Raw genomic sequence first — 5,701 nt, forward strand, 5'->3', positions numbered from 1 at the left:
GTGTGCATGTGTACTATATAGTACTAATAATTATGTACGTACAGATATATATTAGTACATAGAAAATGATAGTAATCCTAAATCAATATAATATAAATAATAGTTGTAACATTGCTTGAAATAAAATGTGTTAGTATGTACGTGGCTACTAATTAATAGTGCCACTAATCTTATAGGACAAATGTCAAATAAATGGACTATAATTTGCATGTTGCTATTTATTTTAATATTTATAATTATTATCAGTAGCTTTAAGTTATTACTTTTCAATAACCACTTTTGCCTACTTATATAATCACACGTATAGTCAGTGAGCAAAGAAAAAAATAAAAAGAGAAAGGGAAACAGAATGATACATAGTTAGTAGAGGAAAATTAGAAGAAGAAAGGAAATAAGAATTGTGGATCGCAAAACCAGAATCAGAATTTAGTTCAATTATTTATCAGGTGTGTATAAATCACACTTTTAATTTTATATGTGATATTTGAGTGATTGCTAATTGTTGAATTTGATTGAGTAATTGAATTATATGGTGTGAAATTTACATGGATATGTTTTATATATTATGTTGGAATTATTTGATTGAATATAATATAGATATGTAGTTGATGACATTGATATATGTTACATGTGGTTTTGAAAGTACATGAATCATGTGATTAAAGAGGATCTGTGACAGCCTTGCACTGGATCTGAAATTTTAGAGGGACCTATGAGTCCAAATACAGAGGGACCTATGAGTCCAATACAGAGGGACCTTCGAGTCGAATACAGAGGGACCTATGAGTCCAATTACAGAGGGACCTTCGGGTCATAGAGGAATCCCGGGCAGATACCAGACTTGATTTGTCACAGAATAATAAACTGCGCAGAGTGGCATAATGCATATTTATATGAATTATTTTTAATATATGTTGTTTATTGTTGAATATTTTGGCTAGAGAATATGTTTGATTTTCGTGATGTGAAATTAAAGGCATGGTTTATATATACTGAGTTGTGGCTCATATAAACCACTAATATTTTTCAGGAATAAGAGATTAGTGAAGTTTTTGGTTGACGTTGGTCGTAGGAACTGCACGTGTTATCAGGTTCGGCGGCTGACGCGTTTTGACAACCTTCTCCTCCTCATCAGTTTTGCATGTAGATAAATGTATATTCAATAGAGTGGTGAGAAGGTCCTACTACAGTTTAGAAAGTTTAAAATATGTACTTGATCAATAGGGGTTTTGAAACTATATAATATGTGCGCTTTATGTACTCGAAATGTGGTTATTTGTTTTAAAGTTTGAATTTATTTATAGTAAGTGCATACGTCATAAGAGTTGAGGTTTGACAGTTGCAAGTCCTCATGTTATGGCCTTCTTGCCCGCACCGGCGACATCTCATTATGAAGGTTCGTCGCAGGGACTTACCTCCGTCGGCATGAAGACGAATCTGGGGCTCCTCACGCCTCAATTTCTTCGATCGTCCACGCTGTCGCTTTGTCCTGGGAAGCGCCAGTTCCAATGCACCATCACAACTCTTGGGCCAATTGTCCACCCCATTGATTGGGTAAAGGACATCCCCGCCATTCTTGTTGATTGTTGCGATAGCATGAGTGCACGGAATCCCTGATAGCTGCCACAGTCTGCATGAGCATGTAAAATCGCGCATGTTCACAACATGAAGACTCTTCGTTCCATATAGCTCTCCATGAAGAAGCCCCCGCGTACCATTTATCAATAATCTCCTTGATAACAGGAGGGACTGCGTAATTGTAGCTTTTGATCCACTGGCCTCTGATCTGGAGCCTTTCCATCTGACTGGTTCTGATGTCCTCCAAAATACTGATAATAGCCTTTTCTCGAGCCAATGCAATCTTCGATTTAAAGGTCTCGCAAATGTTGTTGAGGAGCACATCACAACAAGTATGTGGGGAGAAAAAAGCCTTCACCCATTTGTCTTTGGGAGCAACCCCAGAAAGCCAATGATGTGCTGAAGGGTACTCAATCTGCAGAGCATCCATCTTGTCCACGTAATGTTCGAAGGTTGTACTCGCGGCTATCTCCCACAACCGTTCTTTGAAATTTTCCCCAACGAATCTCTTCTTGAAATTATTGTATATGTGCTGAACACAGAAGCGATGCTCGCTCTATGGGAATTCCTCAGTAATCACTTTTGCAAGACCCTGCCACAGGCGTACACAACACAACACAACACCATTACCATAGAATCACAATGACAGTACTAAATATTTGATAAAATCACAGATAAAGTATTAAACTTAAATCACATCCGAAGTATAATACGTAACAGTGAACGTTTGTCTTCTAAACATTTGGTCAAATACTCTTCAAACTCTACATCCCTAGGGTACCACTCAATCATCAACAACGGTGACACTGTTTTCTTAAGCTCATCTGGTTGTTGTCTCTTCTTTTTTGGTTTAGGTTTGGGCACAGTAATTGTTTCAGGTTCGTCAATCTCCTCAATCACAACTTTGGATTTTTTCCTATCTTCGACAAATTTTAGAAACTTCTCCACTTATTCCTTTCACTTCTTAAGTAAGGCTGCCGCCGCCGTCATCTCGACGACGTAAATGTGAACTAGCCTTGTGCTAGTAGCCGCAACTTCGAGAAAAGCGGCTATATGTGGGTCATCAATAATGGGCATCAGCTCACCGTGTATGTCAACGCCCATACAATCACCACTATACTTTGGATGAATGTAATAGAACTCGCAGACGGTTTTCCTATCATACTTCAACCTCAACACCATACTGGACAGATCTAATAGCTCGAATTGGTTAATATTGCAATAGTCAAAGAATGTCAGGTGACCCCCGACATACTTCTTCTGTCCAGTGATTTCGAAGAGTGAACCACCGTGATGAAATGCAACGGAAAACCTCCCGGGATGCTCCTCTGTTAGGGTTATTAGAAAATTAGAAAAATACCAAAATTAAACCAACAAATGTCACATATAAAGTCTAAAATCAGAGAAGAACGCAACGAAATCAAAACAAATTCCCAAAACTAACAATTTTCGAAACCCTAAATTAAATCACAAAATTGGTAGGTGAGCGATTTGTGAAATTTAAAATTGAACTTACTGTATTCTTCTTCCGGGAAAAAGATATCCAACGCAGGATTGCGGATGTCCCATGTTTCTGGGTCTACGTCGATTACCTGACCGCGTCTAGGTGACGGTGGCGGAGACGGAGACGGAGACGACGGTGGTGCCGGTTGCTTTTTCCGCCACGACGAACTACGGGACGAGGACGCTCCAGAGGTACCAGTTCGTTTTCGTTTAGGCGGCATTGATGAAAATGGCGTCTGAACACCGCCGAAAAATGGATAAAAATTGGAGTGGTGGAGTGGATTCTTATGAGAGAGCGCAAAACACAAAAGACTACAAGTGAAAGTGAATTGGAGGGAAGTGAAAAATAAGTGATTTAATTTCACATCCTATTTAATATATTTCAATTCAGGTACACATATGTTGCTTGTGAGAAGCCAAACGTCGTCTGCCAAAATTCAAGGGAGAGAGAGGAGAGACATGACATTTCAATCACATCATTGGGCGGATGTAAGCCAAACTGCTTGTTGCAGGCGGCATGTAGAGGCGGCGTCGATAAATAGGCGAAAATGCCCTTTAAGGGCTTAAGGGTGTTATCGTCCGAAAAAATCAGATTTGTGATTTTATATTTTGTTAGACTCCTAAGGTGGGATTTTTTTTTGTTAGGGGTCAACGGTGCAACAAGCCGAAGAGTTAGGGCCCTTTTATGGAGTTCACTCTAAAGATTAAGAATGTTTTCCTTTGTTCTTGTTTATTTATTTGTTGTTGGTGTGTTAACGTCTAATAAAGATTAAGAATGTTTTCCTTGTTTATGTTATGCCGTAGGGGGATTTAGTGCATTAGAAAATTTGTTTATTTAATTTTGGTAATTAATACTCTCTCTATCTCATAAAAATATGAGCCATTGATATGACATGAAAATTAAGATAAAATTGATAAAGTAAGAGAGAAGAGGAAAATGAAAGTTAAAATAGTGTTAATGGAGTGTAAATATTTTTATGGGACGGATGAAATAGTATCTTGTAATTCCCCTCTTTTATCGTAAACTTAATAGTTCTTACGTACAAGGGAACAATCTATCTATACATATATAAAAGGAGAGTTTTAAAAAAGATTAAATTAATATCATTTAAATTAAAAATTTATCTATCAATTAAATTTATTTTTATTATTTAAAAGGTCAAATAGTTATAACTCATTAACACAAACGTTTAAAACTAAAATACCAGTAATTAATATCCTAAATAGAAAGCTCACTATTAATCCATATTCTTCAATTTTAATTTTACTCCTTACATTAAACTGCTTTTCATGAAACAAGAAAGGAATCACAAATTAAAACTTTGAAATATAAATTTTCGGCTCATGCATAAATATCAGTAATGGAAAGTGATCATGGGGATCCCTTTGGCTTTGCACTTCTTATAACTTTCGTTATCTTAATTTTATTGTTTATGATGTTTTAATCTCATTTTGTTCCTATAAAAACATGAAGTTGTATGTGGATTACACACGCTTAATGTGTTAACGAATACTACTATAACCCACACTAATAGTTTTGTTTATATCTATGGTATTGTGCAAATTTCAAAACATCGTGCGAATTTCAAGTTATCGTGTGAATTTCAAGTTTCACAATGCAAATTTTATTGTTTAGAGTTTAGCCTAATATCTATAGTATGTCAGAATGACTTATAAGCTCAATTTGCAAATACCGTGCGAATTTCAAGTCATTCTAACAAAGAATGTTTTCGGCCTGTTTCAACAGAATTTAGTTTCTACTTTTGTCCCTGGCTGCAAAGGACTTGTATCGTCACTCTGCATTTAATTAATTTAACATGTTACTGAATTAACTAAGCAAATGTACATTTAATAATATTTTGAGTGAATGTAGAAATTCTAATAAATATAGACTATAAAAAATCCTTATATACTCACACTAGTACAATCTTGATAAGAAAGAATGAGCCATTTTCGTGGAAGCGGGATTCGATCCCAAATTGTCACTGCAAAAATATGAAATATTATTATTTCAATTAAATAATTTCTCATGAGAAAATAAAAAAATATAGTGAATTAGAAGAAAATTTTCTACTGTGACACATGTAAAGAAGGGCATCTCAAAGGTGTTCTCAAAGGTGTTCTGTTGTAAAACAAGAATCAAAGTTAATTATAAATAACTATATTCAATGTAAAGTGTTAATCAACCTCTAATAATCATTAATTAAGAAACTTCAATTTATATTTATGGTATATTTACCATAAAGAGAACGAAATGAAAAAGAGTCCAGACGAGCTAGAGGCGTTTGAACCAGAAGAGATTGATGTCTGAAGAATAGTCAACATGAGCTGGAGTCATTTTTGGCACTATTATTTTCAGTTTTGCTCCCACGAACAGAAGTGCATGCATTCTTATAAACATAGTAGTACAATATTAGTACTTGTCATCATTTCTCTTCCAAAAGTAGAAAATTTCTTTTTAGAAAATAAATAATACACCCATGACTAGAGTTAGAAATGAGAACCATAGCCATATAAAGACAAATAGATAAAATTAAATAGAAGCAATACTACTTTAAATCAAAATACTAAGTAGATTATCGAAAAAAGAATATGACCACCATCATACACATGATTGGGT

The 5,701-nt window shown here is 35.3% G+C and overlaps 1 long non-coding RNA gene across 1 annotated transcript; it reads left to right on the top strand.

Moving 5' to 3' along the window:
* Positions 1 to 212: 212 nt before the first annotated feature.
* LOC125218094 lies at positions 213 to 1,260 on the top strand. The gene is made up of 2 exons (XR_007175876.1): positions 213 to 446; positions 1,031 to 1,260. It is a non-coding gene; the product is annotated as an uncharacterized LOC125218094 (long non-coding RNA).
* Positions 1,261 to 5,701: the final 4,441 nt, after the last annotated feature.

This window comes from Salvia hispanica, chromosome 4 (assembly GCF_023119035.1).
Source record: "Salvia hispanica cultivar TCC Black 2014 chromosome 4, UniMelb_Shisp_WGS_1.0, whole genome shotgun sequence".
In the NCBI taxonomy this organism is placed as follows: Eukaryota; Viridiplantae; Streptophyta; class Magnoliopsida; order Lamiales; family Lamiaceae; genus Salvia; species Salvia hispanica.